We start from the raw sequence: 17039 nt of genomic DNA, 5'->3' as shown, positions 1-17039 counted from the left end.
CAACATGCTATCAGTCTGCTATCAGACTATGATTGAATGGGGTCAGGTTGGCAATTAAATGCAGTCTGCTAGTGATAATGCAACAATTAACTGTGACAACTTAATGAAAATTGCAAACATGTTGCCATCTGTTGTTTGTTACACAAATTCATATTAAGTATTTACATTCACAATCCAACCAGAATCTCATGAATCTGAAACAGATACATGTTGTTTCATACAGTTATGAATTCCTCCACAACAGTGATGTAGTTGCTGCATGTCAGCAATTTAATTGCAAAATGACATTGGCGCTTGGGAGCCAACTTGCAAAACTTCACCAGTCTGTCTGAGAGTGATTACAGTCAGTCCAAGTCAGACCGTAACTGTTTGGGGGACAGGTTACCTCCAAACAGCCATGCTAGACAACTTCTGCAATCGCCTCGCACGATTGTTCCATGCTCAACTTCTGGGTAATCATTTAGACCTTAACTATTTGCAGTTGTTTGCTGAATGCAAAAAAATGCAATGCCTTCACCTGACGACCAGTGATTTTTTTCCTTGCTGCAAGGGTCACTGTCACTACCTATTTTTGTTCCAGTAACTGAACCATGAAGCAAAGCTTCTTGCACTACCCTGTCGATAGACATGGATCATAATCAGGCAAGAAATTACTTTATCCTCAGGTTAGTATTAGAGCATGTTTAAGGATTTCTACTCTGACGAATTTAGCCCTAGTTTTATTAAATGCAAGAACAGAGAACGTAGCAGTTTCAATTGTGAAAGCTACAGGGCAAATTTGTACTGAAACAACAGAAATACAGTCTGACAGCATAATCCTGACTCAAGTTCCACTCAATAGAACTTGTCACAGCAGGAAAGGCTCAGGTGTAATGGATCACCTTAACAGTGACTGGCTTCCATTAAGTGTCCCATTAATCTGTGTCAGTCACCGAGCATGCACAGTATACAACAGAAGACTGGATAGGGCTCATCTAACTGGAATGCTGCCTTCAATACTGACATCAGTAATGATGGCTGTGCCTTTAATGCCACCTCATGTGAAACTATTTGATGTGAAAAAGGTCTGTTATACTTCAGGCTATGGGATAATTGTGTTTTTTGTTGGTATTCAATACAACAAATCATTTATTCTTATTTAATTTCACAGTTTTTCAGAAATGTTTAAGATCTGATCTTGCTAGAATCGAGACAAAGCACCAAACTTTCAGCATACTTCACTTCAGAGCTCTTGCCACAAAAACATGTCAGTTAAAAAATGTTTTCAGGCTAGAAAGTGTTGACAAGCTGTACACCGTGTCCAGTCTGCAGAGCACTCACTGATACTTCACTGTTCACTTTCTATTTTGCGATTTACTTGTGATTCATCGCTTCTTGTGGGCAGATAGGGGACCTAAAATTTGAATTGGGCAACCACAGTGAATTTATAGCATCTCATTCAGCTGCAGTGAGGTACTCTTCTCTGCTGGAGGACCTCTTTCAGAAGCGGGCCAATATATTTTACATAATTATCCTGTCTTTCCCAGCATTAGCAAAGAATGTGATTACACCATGCATATTAAATGAAACCATGAAATGTAGAATATTGACTACCGCTGTCAATTTCTAGGAAACAGAGACCAGGACACAACAAGAGATGCTAAGCAATCATCAACACAACACATCATCAAGCTATTTCAGTGTGGAGTGTCCTTAAAGATGGCTGCAGGGCTGATTAGCATGCCTGATGAAGCATCTTGGTTATTTTAAGGTACCCTTGATCATTTCTGCATGCTGGGAACATATGTGAGCTTTTCAGAGATACTTCTGATTGACACTGGTATACACGCCAAGTGAGATTATTGCTGTGTATAATCTGCTGAATGGACTCAATTGTCCATTTAGGGCAAGAGTGTTTTTTTGAATAAGTAAAATACCTGTTTTTTAGCCACTTGGGTCAGCAGAAATAAGCTGTGACACAGCACTAAAGTATTCACGTTATGAAAGTTGTACAGATTCGATTATCAGGCTTTTATTTCAAGTCACATCCAGGATAGATAAGGAGACATGTGGCTGTTCAGCTTTTAAATACTCAACTATGACTATGACTCTATGTTACCACCAAAGTCTAAAGACCCAGAAAATATGAAAAAGCTTGGCTTTGGTCTTGAAGGTCTTGAGTAATCAGCCCCCATCTTATCTTAAAGACCTCATAGTACCATGTCACTTTAATAGAACACTTGACTCTCAGACTGCTGGTTTACGTCTTTACTACTACTGGTTCTCAGGGTATGTAAAATAAGAATGGGAGGCAGAGCCTTCAGCTTTCAGGTCCCTCTTCTATGGAACCAGCTCCCAGTTTGGATTTTGGAGACAAACTCTCGCTAAACGTAACTCTTCTTTTTGATATGGTTGGCTCAGGTGACTCTAAGTCCTCCTTTAGTTATGCTGCAATATAAAATCAAATTGAATTGAATTTTATAATGACAATAGACAATAACACCAGAGCCGCCAATAGAGAGACATGAATTACACAGGCTGTGTAACTGTACTGTCAAATTACAGTAAAGTTACATACATAATAGATAATACAATACCATAACTTGCTAGAAAATGCATATCCTATAAGATAGATAGATGTGTTACAGCAATATGATAAGGAATAAAACTAGTACAATTCAGAATAAACGATACAGCCATTATATAACAGATCATTCCACTTCTTTTGCTATTTTGTTGCTGTTCTAATTTTAGTGGATAAGGAGGTACACAGAAGCTTCTGGGTTTGAATCCAGCAGCTGGCCGGGCTTTTCTCTGAGGAGTTGGGGTGTTCTCCCCTCACTCACAAGTGTTTTCTCTATGGCATGCTAAATCGTTCTCGTGCACAGCCAACAAAGTTATTGTCACTATTAGCTTTTAAGCTTCTAAATGATTTCTTTTTCCATTAGGTGTAGATCAAGTGACTCAAAAAACATAATGCTTACTGAAAAAAAGTGGAAGAACAAACAGTGCCTTTAATATTTTATGTTGACTGTGTTCTGATGTATGTCCCTTTCTGTTGTAAGTCATCCGCTACATTCATGTGGTCACCACATCATTCACATGATTGATATATTGTGTAACCATATGATTAAGAGCTACTACTAAGAGGAAATGCAAAAGGGAGGAAGTAAGCGCTCAGCTTTTTGATGTTTGGCTCACTCTACATCCAAGAGAATACATGTGTGCTGCTGAGCTGGATGTGCTACGATACAACCAAGCTAGTCATAACCGAGTGAATGTCGGTCTCTGCATTTGCTCTAGCTCACTGGTTCTGACCAGTTCAGGATGTAGCCCATTTTGTTTTACTATTACCCAGTTATGATATACTCTGTTAATCAAAAACCATCGTGATCATGTGTTCAAAGTTAGCAGCAAACTGTTGTGCAGAGTGAAACGTTTTTCTGCTAAAGACGTGTATGCATCACTCAGGAATTTCTATAAAGATAAAAAAACACGACTTATCGCCTTATAAGCACAACTGACATGAATGGCGCCTTGGCTCAGTGTCCACTGGATCTGTAAGTAAGCTTATGTGAGCTAACAAAATTTCCACAAGTGGCCACAAAAATCGGTTGCAGCGTTTAGTATTTGAACATACACTACAAACTACGTGTTTATATGTAATTCTACAGTTGCTGTCAGGGTCTCATGTGGCTTTGTAAGGAATCTTTCCACACAAAGTCAGGAATAAGTGACTACAATCAGGCAGCTGCTGTGTAATGGAGGACGTCAGATCCCAGGCTGCTGTCTATCAGTCCTCACAGGGAAAGGCAAAGGAGTCTCAACTGTCAAATTACTTTTTCAAGTCAGATTGGAACAAAAGCGGTTTGACTCAAACTTGAAGGTCATAACTGAGGAATTTATTCATTGTTTCATCTCTGCCTGGGCCAGAGCAATTACTCCTGTATATTCTAATCTCGCTATGCATCCATGTACACTTCTGGCAAACTTCAAAGGGTTTCTTTGAAAAACACTCTTCCTCTTCCTCCACAACCACCTCCATAACAAATTACCATACAAAAGTCTCCCAGCACATGATGCTACACTACACTGACTCTCTTCACAGACAGAGCTCCGCTGGATGATTGAAGTCGAGCTCCCCTGAATTTCCTCAGCTCGCGTCCGTGATCAAAGTGGATGAAGGCAGGCGGTTAGCAAGACGGCCCCAGAAGTGAAGCTCTGCCTGGGGCTCACTCTGGTCTTTGCATGGAGAAACACTTCTCTGCGTCGTACCGTCTGCTCTGCAGAATAAGCATTGTTTAGCTCATGCAGGGCTTAGGATTCTCCACTTACTTTTACTAGTTGGAGTTTTAAGCACAGCCAAACTTTTATTAGCATTTTAATCTTATGTGGTGTATGTTTCTATAAATTTAATAAATGTCAATGAATAATGTAGGAAGTAGTAGTCGTAAGAGTTCAACTGTGATCCCATCTGAAACATAAAATATAACTGTAATGTCTTTTAGCATTTTATAGCCTGATAAAGGCTTCTGTAACGTTTTACATCATTTTAGCCTTTTATTTAAAGCAGTGCAAGACCTTTACAAACTTTTCTTTCTTACACTACACTCCACTAGACTCCAACTAAGCAATGTAGCTGTATTACTGTAAAAGGCATGCAAAAAGCCTGTTACCTTTTGGAACCGGGCTGTCGGGACTTAAGTCATAATGTTCAATGCTGGTGTTGTACAGTAAGGCCTGGCTTGCTTTTGGTGTTACTTTCTCACACAGGGTTTGGATAGAGTTGACCCAAAGTCTCTGAGCCAACCAGGCGTCTTCTTCTACACGAGTATGACCTGGTGTTGTATATGTGTGTAACATCATGTTGAATTAGAAGGGAGACTTTCCCAAAACTTCTGACACACAGTTCATCACATTTCTATAATTTGCATGCTAAAGTACTTGAATTGGGACATAAGAGACAATTATGTATGTATGTATGTATGTATGTATGTATGTTCGCTGTGGACCAATCTTCATCTGACCAACTTTGCACAAACACGGTCAGGGGCCAACATCTATATGGCATATACAAATATTTTATATAAATGCCACATCTATATATAATTGTACATTTGGCAGTTCAATTGAGCACTGAATGCAATGACACAGGATAGAATGCAATGTCAGATTAGAATGGTGTGCACAATACAACAAATGATAGCATATCATAATGATGGTAGAGTATGTTTGTATGATCCCTATCTCTCAAACAAAGCAAGGGGGTTTTGCTAGTATTACAAAATACACCTGTTAACTTATTCTCATAAGCATTACTCATGTCTGTACTGATAAGCCTTTGTAAGTATAAAAACAGAAAGCAGTTTTGCCCTCTTCAAAGTTGTGCTACAGTAATCAACAACACCTTGTACCTCATGTGTTTGACCTGGTCAATTTTAGAAATGTGGACCTGACAGATGATAAAACTGGTTCTAAGCAACCAGTGGTCTGCACTCTTGTTGCAGCATCAGCCTAATTATCCAGACTCCATCAGTTGGTTTTGCACACTCTGCACACCAACATGTGCTTCTAATCAGGAGCATTCACAGCAATATGATGTTAACTACATCATATTGTAAAGCTCACAGCACACATTTGTAATATCTCTCACTTCCAGGTCTCTGTTTCTTTTTCTGTTCGGTTTTCTGACAGAGTGGCCTACACTCAAAATTCCAAATAATCCATATTTTTATGGCAACGGTCCTTGCTGAACAGTCTAAGCCTGAGCTTTTGGCACATGGTCTCTTTTTAAATTCATTACTAAGATGTTTTCATTTTGTCAAAAATTTATTTCAAAATGATTTGCACGTTCAACAGGTGGTATAACAATGTATTACCAGCAGGGTGTGCTTAACCACTGTGAGAATTAACAAATGGGATTTCTGGTGAAACACTGTGCTGTGGATCAGTGACTTTGGTAGCGTGTGTTTATTTGACCAGTGATGAAATCATAGTCTCTTGTAGTTTGATGTTTGCATCAGTATGAAGGTCAGCATCTCCGAGAAAACTGTGGCTTTGAATGTGAGGAATTGTCCAGTCACATGAAGATGAAGCAGCTACTGTCAGCTGCTTCCTTATTATGTTTGATTTGGCAGGATTTTTTTTTTTCCTGATCCCCTTCCTGATACAATCCCAAAGAGATGTAGGTCTCCTCCTGAATCAAACTACAGATCTTTCACTTGCATAAACATATAAAGCACTAAATTAAAGAAACAAAACAAAACAAAAACAATACGAAAGATAAGAAACACAAAATAACACAGAAAAGCTTATAATCTAGATCTTTAATCCATTATTTTGACATGTTAACATGCTGTAGTCCCATATGGAAAAGAAATAGAAAAAACTTATAAAAGACTTGCATCAGATGTGGCCTACTTCATATAGTGAATCATATAAGGCTTATATGATTTACTCATGAAAGTGGCCACTTTCATATATTGTTTTAGTAAGTATCCAAAACATACAAGTTTAATTTATATAATTTTTCTAGGGATCTTATATCTGTTTTCACTCTTGTATGCTTTTCATACAAGTTTCACACAAGACAGATACAAACTTTATAAGATTTATATATATCTTTTCCATATGGGGTAGGTTCTAGACATATCATCTACATCTCAATATACACCAGTCAGGTATAACATTATGACCACCTGCCTGTGCTGAGATCAAAACAGCCCTGACCCAATGAACCACTTACTCCACTCGATCCCTGAAGATGTGTTGTGGTATCTGGCACCGAGGTGTTCAGAGGAGTGTGTTGCCCAAAGTGTGTGTTGATCTTCTCTAATCAACCCCGATCTTGTGTAAATCTATAGTTCTACTTCTTAGATCTTCACTGAGTTCCTTAGATTTTCCTATTATTTGAGCACTGGTCAATCCAAGGAATGATGCCAGTTGTATTCGGTCATGGTCACCAAGTGAAACAGGTGCTGTCAAGTTAAAAGACACTGTAGAACTTTGAGCAGCAATTATTTAAACAACTTAAGTGAATAAATGGTTATATTTGAGCTTGTATGTATACTTTTTTTTGTTAACAATGCATGCTGTACAATCATTCCACTCTGGACAAAGGAACAGTTCAAAGAAATCACTTAGCCCAAAATTATCATGATATTCATTGCCATGATGAATGACCACAGCTGCACATGGTGTTGCATGTGCATACGTCACTTCTGACTGAGCTTTTACCTATAGGTACACTGGTGGATCCTGTGTTAGCAAGTTATTCTAAACGTATCATTTGAATTCTTTTTCTCCTCTCCAGGTGAACCCATCAGTTTGTTCATGGGAAGAGATTTAATCCAGTAATAGGATGAAACTGGAAAATTGTGATGCAGACAGGCACTGACAGTAATGGACAGATGGATCATTTTGCTGACTGAGGCTTCATCTTCTGAGCAGTAAGTTGAGCACTACACTGTGCAGTAGAGATTCTGCTACAAAACAGAGTTTTCTTTTATAAGTACACAATTGTTTTTCACAGTCTGAAAAAAAAAAGCAATTTAGCCCCCCAATTACTGCTCCTGCTGACCTGGTATGAAACAAACCCCGCAGCAACAGTAAAACTCATACATGTGCCAAATACTATAAGCTGCAAGTTTTGCCAAGTAAAAACTGCTGGCTGTAGACAGTTTGACTCCCAGTTGAATTATAGATGTAGCAGCGGATTCCTTTCCCCAAGACCAGTGTTCTGCTCCAATGGAAACATCAGTGATGGGGAGTGACATGTCGACAAGCCAATTATGTGACTGGCCAGCTGTCATCAGCAACAGTATCTCCAAAGTCATCTCTGTCTCACTCACTGAGGCTTCAGAGAGCTTGAAAATGCAGCGCACTGACAGAGGACCATACAAATCCAAGGCTCTTAGACAATAATAATGCAGTTGAAAAGGCATGGTAAATGAGCTGCAAACTACACAGCCGCAACTGTGTGTGTATGTATGCATAGTGTGTGTGTGTGTCCAGACCTAAAAGAAAGAAAATGATGGTGCTGTATTCAGGCTAGGTCCCTGGAGGACAGGCAGCAGTGCTGACAGCGAATTGGTACCCATCTTCAGTGCTGAATTTCTGGGGCATGGTCTTTCTGTCTGGCTTTAAAAAAAAAGGGGGGGGCCTTGCAAGCACAGATGGGAGGAAAGAAAAAAAAGGCCAAGGAGATAAAATAAGGGGTGCTTCATTTTCAAGAGGCACTGACAGTAACAAAAGCCGGACTGTCCATCTTTCTGTCACAGCCTGACGGACAGAATGTAGATTGTAGACTGATGAATGAAGATAATTGTGGCCTTCACTGCCCAGAAAGCAGCCACTAAAGAAATACTGTAACACAAAAAGAGTTGGAAGAGTCGTACCTTTTAAGTTAATTATCAACGCATGGGCAGTTTATCTGAATCGATTATATCCCAGCTGATTATGCCACACATACTACAAGCATGCTGCCTGTTGCCTTTTTAGAGCACAGTATTTAAGACAGTGGTCACACATAGATATAAAAAAATGCAAACACAAGTTTTAATTACATTTATTAATAACTCAGCGCAGACTAATATGCACATCAAGTTGCAACCCTGTCACGCTGCAACTACAAAACCATAAACCAAATAGTAATCACCAGTCACACACGCTTCTGTAGTCACGTGTGGGCAGACAGACGAGGCATCTCCAACTCATCATCATCTCGTGGGAGCTTTCATTTAACTCTCCAAGTTTTAAGTCATCATTAGTGAATCATTAGTGATACATGATTAGTGAATACCACCAACCCTAAACCTAAAATCTATTTTGGTGCTTCCCAAAATATAGGGTGACTTTTAGTGTTACCACCTACAGTATGATGACTTAGACCAGAGGGTTTGGACAGCTCTGCCTCTGGACACATTAAAGGCTTTTATAACATCTGTCAACTCTTGGACATATTTGTAGTAACATGGTTATGGCAGGTGAGGTAACAATTTGAGATAACATATAGTGTCAGATATAAGTTGTAAATGCAGTAAATGCACTGTTTCAATCATCCTCTGGGATTAACATCAGCAGAAAAACTGTACACCAGGAGCTTCATGGCAACTCCTGTAGCTGTGCTGTGTGTGCAGCCCAGTATTTTAGTACATATAGGGAATCTGCTAAATGCACAGAGGCTAAAGGAATACTGTTTAATTGTGCTATAGGGTTAGTGCTCAAAGAAGTCCTTCCATTAATTAATCCTTAAACCTTAAATATGATCAACTTATCTCTAATAATTGGCTATGTACCACAGGCCTTCAAGCTGGCTGTAGTTAAACCTTTACTTAAAAAGCCATCTCTAGACCCAGCTGTCTTAGCTAATTATAGGCCAATCTCCAACCTTCCTTTCATATCAAAAATCCTTGAAAGAGTAGTTGTCAAACAGCTAACAGATCATCTGCAGAGGAATGGCTTATTTGAAGCGTTTCAGTCAGGTTTCAGAGCTCACCACAGCACAGAAACAGCTTTAGTGAAGGTTACAAATGATCTTCTTATGGCCTCTGACAGTGGACTCATCTCTGTGCTTGTCCTGCTAGACCTCAGTGCAACGTTCGATACTGTTGACCATAATATCCTATTAGAGCGATTAGAACATGCTGTAGGTATTACAGGTACTGCACTGCAGTGGTTTGTATCATATCTATCTAATAGACTCCAATTTGTACATGTAAATGGAGAGCCCTCTTCACATGCTGAGGTTAATTATGAAGTTCCACAGGGTTCAGTGCTAGGACCAATTCTGTTTACATTATACATCCTTCCATTAGGCAGTATCTTTAGAAGACAGTATACATTTTCACTGCTATGCACATGACACCCAACTCTATCTGTCCATGAAGCCAGATAACACACACCAATTAGTTAAACTGCAGGGATGTCTTAAAGACATAAAGACCTGGATGACCGCCAACTTTCTGCTTCTTAATTCAGATCAAACTGAGGTTATTGTACTCAGCCCTGAAAATCTTAGAAATATGGTATCTAAGCAGATTCTTACTCTGGATGGCATTACCTTGGCCTCCAGTAACACTGTGAGGAACCTTGGAGTCATTTTTGACCAGGACATGTCCTTCAATGCACATATTAAACAAATACGTAAGACTGCTTTCTTCCATTTGCGCAACATCTCTAAAATTAGAAATATCCTGTCTCAGAGTGATGCTGAAAAACTAGTTCATGCATTTATTACTTCCAGGCTGGACTACTGTAATTCTTTATTATCAGGATGTCCTAAAAACTCCCTGAAAAGCCTTCAGTTAATCCAAAATGCTGCAGCAAGAGTCCTGACAGGGACTAGAAAGAGAGAGCAGATTTCTCCTGTTTTGGCTTCTCTTCATTGGCTTCCTGTTAAATCCAGAATTGAATTCAAAATCCTGCTCCTCACATACAAGGTCTTAAATAATCAGGCCCCATCTTATCTTAATGACCTTGTAGTACCATATCACCCTATTAGAGCACTTCGCTCTCGCTCTGCAGGCTTACTTGTTGTTCCTAGAGTATTTAAAAGTAGAATGGGAGGCAGAGCCTTCAGTTTTCAGGCCCCTCTTCTGTGGAACCGGCTTCCAGTTTGGATTTGGTAGACAGACACTATCTCTACTTTTAAGATTAGGTTTAAAGCTTTCCTTTTTGCTAAAGCATATAGTTAGGGCTGGACCAGGTGACCCTGAATCCTCCTTTAGTTAAGCTGCAATAGGTGTAGGCTGCTGGGGGATTCCCATGATGCATTGAGTTTTTCCTTTTCAGTCAACTTTCTCATTCAACATGTGTTAATAGACCTCTCTGCTGAATCATACCTGTTATTAATCTGTCTCTCTTCCACAGCATGTCTTTATCCCATCTTCCTTCTCTCACCCCAACCGGTCCCAGCAGATGGCCCCGCCCCTCCCTGAGCCTGGTTCTGCCGGAGGTTTCTTCCTGTTAAAAGGGAGTTTTTCCTTCCCACTGTCGCCAAAGTGCTTGCTCATAGAGGGTCATATGATTGTTGTTTTTTTCTCTCTATATGTATGCACCTCTCAATGCACCTGCTAGTTAGATGACATGTATGCGTATGTATATAGATGTAAGCGTGTATGTGGAAATATGTGTGTGTACGCATGTACGGATGCAAATATGTATATATACATATATGTATGTATGTGCGTGTATGTTTGCAGGTGTATGTATAACTTGTACATATCTTTCTTGTGTAAATGTAAATTTGTCTGTTATTGTGTAAATACTTATGCTATTGTGTACTCCACACACATGGAGAGATGCCAAACTGCCTTTCACTGTTCTTGTAACAGTGACAATAAAAAGCTATTCTATTCTATTCTATTCTATTCTATTCTATTCTATTCTATTATTGTAGGGTCTACCTTACAATATAAAGCGCCTTGAGGCGATTGTTGTTGTGATTTGGTGCTATATAAATAAAATTGAATTGAATTGAATTGAATTGAATTATAGCCTAGAAACATTCAAACACTATGTGAGAAGATTATGTATAAAAGACAGAACCAGAGCTGCTTCTGCTCGGTGTGGTTTGTAAAGAACAAGCAGCAGTAATTTTTTTTAGGTTTTTGCACTGAATAAACCACTGCATAGAGCACATGATGTCAAAGAAAGAACAACATGTTTTGAAGGACAAACAAGGTTGTTTGAAAAGGTTTCAGAATCCTTTTTAAACACTGTGGTGGATGTGGCTCTATTTTAAAATCAGACAGAAAAGCTGTTTCATATAAACCGTGAAGTTTTTTGTCTTTGTCTTATCTTTTTCCCTCCTTCCTTGTCTCCTTTTTGTTCGTACCATCTTTGTCTGTCAGTGCTAACCTTTGCACCACTGTGGCTCACACAAGATAAAATACATTAAAAGCTATTTATTTTCATTACAGACTCATTTCTTTGAACACGGACTACAAGAAATGTGTCCATTTATCTCCCTTTTACCACTTGGGAATGCATACACACTTTTTAGCTTTCAAAAAGATATACTGCCATCACATAATTAGTTTGACTTCTAGCAGTGTAGACAGTAATCTTTAATTCCTCTGGCTGTTGTGAATGCATGCTGTGTACTTATCGTGTTTTAGATAAAACTGCTTGTTAAAAGCACATTTCAAACTTTTTCTCCATGCTCTGATCGTGCTCTTGGTGTTGTTTAGAGTTTTAGCCCATGAAAGATATGCAGCTGCCTTTAAGAGGCCACCAGGTGGAGGAGCAGCAAACGGTGATGGTTCTTGTAATCAGTTTTAAGTCTCCTGTCTACTTGAAATGTCTTTCACAGTGTGGACCAATTTCAAATCCGCAGCTTGTACTGGACAGTGCAGCTGATGCTGTGAGGAGTCCCCCTGACAGGCCCCGTGAGGCCACTCTGTACTAAGGGCTACTCCTCATTGTCATATAAATAAAACTGCTGGCTGCTCACCTATCTTTTGATCCATTGTGGTCTTGGTTCATTTGCTCACGCAGCTGGGCATGAATCAAAGGGACTAAGCAGGTTTCTATGTCACATGGATATGAATAAAACAAACATAAATTAAAACAGGAGCATGAAAAACAGGAAAAGCAAGAAATAGAAGGAAAAGTTAGAAAAAGACCTTTTTTATTAGACATTTGGCTGTACCACAGCATAAATAAAGCATTAACAATGGCGCTCTTCCGTGAAAGTATTTTTAGTGAGCCCACATATACATAGCCTCCATATTGTTCTGGTGAAGCTGCTGATCATAATGCATCAGGACAGGAGGTCTGTTTACAAAGGATAACACTGCTGCATGCTCACTGCTTTTTCCAAATGTTTTCTAGTTACATGCCTGCAATTTTTAGTGATAACATAATTTTTGAAGACACTGTATTAATTATAGAAAAAACAGGAAGTTCAAACATTCGTAATTCATCTTATTTTAAATTTGATTTCCTGTAACATACCTCAAAAAGGTATATTGTTGAAAGTCACAAAAATTGGCACATGTCTACAGGGAAATGAGTTTGGTCAGGGCTACTGTACAAATTTGTACAACAGATCAAAACAAACAACTTTAAGAATTTATCTTCCTGGGAGCATCAGCAGGTATGTGTGCACTGGCCCCAACTGTACAAACACACTCTCACAGCATAGACTGTATATAAAAGATGCATGTAGCATCCGGGTCCAGAGAGTGAAGCCACAAAGCCACAGGGCCTTAAACTTTCATTCTGTGTGATGACCAGTGTTGGTCAAATTACTTGAAAAAGATAATTAGTTACTAATTACTGATTAACTCTCAAAGAAAGTAATCCCATTACTTTACTGATTTCTTATTTTCATAAGTAATTAGTTACTTTATTACTTAGTTACTTTTTAAAAACATGATACACAACCTGAATACATAATAAAGCAATAGACCTTTCAGCCCAATTCTATTTTTCTGCATAATCCATCATATGAAATTGTTTTTATTAGTTTTAATCTTTTAACTTCATGCACATTGCATTAAGCAAAAAACATTCTCTGATTTGAAGAAATTGTTGAACATTTAAACTTATTTTCTGCAGATTCCAGCTTATAAAATAAAATAATGTTTTATGTTTACACTCACTCTTTCAAATAGATGCAAGTAAAACACAGCAAAAAATAAATAAAATCAAAGATTCAGCAGCACTGAGTCCTGTCTCTTAAATCTATTGTCACCTGTTTAGCAGGAGTAGGGTCGGTAGAGGTTTGCAAGGTGCCACAGCGGTCACGTCAGTGGGGGTTTCTCTGTGAATGTCACATTCCCATGGCAGCATGTTCAGTACTTGCTCAGATATGAAGTTTAATTTTTCGCTGTAGAAAAAGTTTTCGTCCAATGCAGAGTGTACAGTGGACGCTAATGTTTTTGTAATTTTTTACAGAGTCAAACTTAAAGTAATGTCAGTACTTCCAAGCTTTAAACGCTGCATGGTCGTACTCTCTACTGCACTCCATATTATCCATTGTTGATCTGATCGTGACAATGACGCTCGTACATCATTGTCATGAGACACTCTCACAAACAAAATTACAGTTTAGTAACACAGTAACGCAGCGTGCTTATGGGAAAGTAACAGTAATATAATTACTTGTTTTGCAATAGTAATACCTTACTTTACTCGTTACTTGAAAAAAGTAATCGGATTACACCAGCAATACACGACTTCTTCATTTTATAAAAGACCTGCGGGTGTACAGAAATTTATGAGAACATGATCCTCGACACCCTGGATAGTTAATCTGAAGAAACACTTTTCTTATGGATCTCAGTCAGTAGTTTTAAGTCTTATTAAGCATAATATGATGTTCTTTTATATAAAATCTTGTTTATAGTCAAGGAGAAGGCTAAATCATGGGATGGCGACTGGAGAATCACAGTTTTTAATTTAAAAAACTTACAAACTCATTTTGGCACTCTCTCAGATTCCTCCATCATCTGATGAAAAGGTTTTGTCTGTGGCTCTAAGTGAAATCTGTGGATAGCTAACTGATGCTGACCAACCCCTGCACCACATCCTGGACATCCAGCTAAACACGTCACCTGTAATATCCGTTTAACCAAGATGCAAGATGGCAACAGTGAAAACTCTCAGCTCAAGGCTTCTCAACAGGGCTTCACTAGTTCCTGTGACACTAGAGTAAAAATAGAATGGTAACCTGCTTGTGACTAGGAAAAATTGGTGGTTGCCTGGTGACTGCTTTGATTTTTTCACTAATTGCAAGCATTTACAGAGACCAGATGTTGAGCATGCAACACCGTCAACCCTCTGGTGGGAGGCAACCATAGACAGTATTAAATTCTCTGGATGTGCTGTCCCCATCTTAGTAGTTGTCCCCATCTTAGTAGATAGGGACATCTACTAAGATGGGGCAGCACAGAAGTGACGATGAGGGGTGGGTCTAACTGTGAAGCTGCATATTTATTGTGATTGGTAAGTCATAAGCCAAAGTGTATGTGGTTTCATACCACAGACGATTTTCCATTTTGAAACATAATATGACCAATATTTAAACATTTATTTATTTTTTATTCAACTTGACCCAAAACAAATTACGGAGCCCATAAATTCATCAGGAAAGAGTTCTTATAGAGGTAGAGACAGAAACCGGTTTTTCCATTCGACTATAGGAAAAAAAAAGCTTTTGCAACCACAGTGTTTGTCACAGCATCAAGTCTTTGACTGTTTGTATTGTTTGTAAAAAGGAATTTATATTTCAGATCTCTGAGGTTCTGGCTGGAATGTAAGCAGTTAATGTGAATGTAACAGATTTGTGATTTTGGTATATTTATCAGTTAATCACTGTAATATCACAAACAGATTTCATGTAACTGCCAACTTGACCCCATTCAATCACAAATTGATCGCAGACCGAAAGGCGGCTGAGTCATTCGTATTGCTGTTCTTTCGCCATCTTGATGCAGCAAGGTTACTTTGAGGTTGGCAACTGAGTCAAACAGTTGCAGACCTAAACCTCCCATATGCTGTGCATGCTTTGTATTCTGGGATGCAGCAAGGTACTATATACATGAAAAGATCTGTTGGGCTAGCAAAAAGCCGTGATATGAACTTAAACTCTCCATGTTCTCTGATAGTTCAGAACACAACACCTTTTTCCTGTTTTTACTTTTACTGCTCCTGCCCCAGACACATCTGACCCCAAAAAACAGACTGAATTTCTAATGTAGTTTTAAGTGATGCATTTTGGTTTGCTCGGAGTTCTTGCTGTGAAAAGAAACCAAATCACAGGGAAAACCAAATCAGACCAGACTAAACGAACTCTAGGTGTGAAAACGCCTCAAGTACTAACTCAGTATGAGCTAAGTACTAGTGTGATCAATTTCAATACATCTGGTGCAATAAGATATTGTGACCTAACCTACAATCTTGTGTTGCATTTCTTTTATTATAACATCAATAAGCAGCACATTAAAGTAGGAAATGCAGAGCTGGAATCAAAATAATGAATGATGGCTGCATTCTGTTTAGGTGTACTGGGCTTCTGCTCAACTCAGATGGGCTTAGAAGCAACGCGCTACACTTTTGTCAAAATATCATAAGAAAAAAGATCAGCTAATGTTAGTCCGTCTGTGCAGGGCTATGTCTGCTCTAGAGCGCCAAAATAAGATCTGAGTATGTTTTAAGGAGATCAAATAGATATCAGTGAAACTGGAAACTGCATTACCTAATTCATAACAGCGCCACGTCCATAAAGTATTCAGACCATCTCCTCATCTCAGCTCAAAGACCAGTAATCTTCTGCTCCTGTCTATAAGAGACAGAATGTCTATCTCTTTCACTTCAAACACTTCAAGTGTGTCAGTGGGCTCTCCTGTACCAAATATAGGTTAACACACATGCCCCCCCTTTCGGATTATACCGTCACACGGAATGAATATGAACTTGTGCGATGAAAACTGGAGATGAATACTTCATCTCTGACCCACATAATGGCGATATATCAGGCTCGGTAAACGGATCTGAGCCGTGTTACCGCCTGCTCCTCCGCTGTGAGCTCCCGGTGCGGTGGGAGCTTTTAGCGGCGCGCCTCGTCTCTCATCTTCCTCCGCCTGGACCCGACTCTCCTCTTCCATCCTCTCTTCCTCTCTCCCTCTTTCCATCTCGGTACCGGAGGGAGGAGAGGAGGGAAAAACTGAGGCGACACACGCCGGGAAAAAGGGCGACGGAAACGGGAAAAGTAAGTAGCTCCGGAGGGGGAAATGAATGGAAACGTTATCGCTCTCCCTGATAGACGCGACTCCCGGCTCAGTTGGGAAGTAATGCTGGTACTTTAGCTAGCGCCGTTTCAGGACTCGTTCCATTATTCAGGCGACACGATGGAAACCTCGAGAAAGTTACCTGCTCTTAACTTCAGCTAGTGGCTGTGACTTGGATATAAGTAGGCTATAGTGGCTCCATAGTGTTCGGTAGGCTAACATAAAAACTATTTTAAGAGAACCTTACACATTCATTGTCCCTTGGGAACTGTTGTGTTAACTGAAGTGCTTTTATGTCTTATACCAAACTTATTACTTCTTCCA

At 39.3% G+C, this 17039-nt stretch overlaps 1 protein-coding gene across 1 annotated transcript in view; it reads left to right on the top strand.

Moving 5' to 3' along the window:
- Positions 1-16429: 16429 nt before the first annotated feature.
- The window catches only part of klhdc8a (kelch domain containing 8A), a 67886-nt gene continuing 67276 nt past the window's right edge, over positions 16430-17039 (top strand). The window contains exon 1 of the mRNA XM_031744427.2: positions 16430-16696. The gene's annotated coding sequence lies outside the window, so the exon portion shown is untranslated. The remainder of the gene's footprint in view (positions 16697-17039) is intronic.

This window comes from Oreochromis aureus, linkage group 5, assembly GCF_013358895.1.
Source record: "Oreochromis aureus strain Israel breed Guangdong linkage group 5, ZZ_aureus, whole genome shotgun sequence".
Lineage (NCBI taxonomy): Eukaryota > Metazoa > Chordata > Actinopteri > Cichliformes > Cichlidae > Oreochromis > Oreochromis aureus.
The sequence above is the reverse complement of the archived record's forward strand: the minus strand, read 5'-3'. Positions and strand labels throughout refer to the sequence as shown.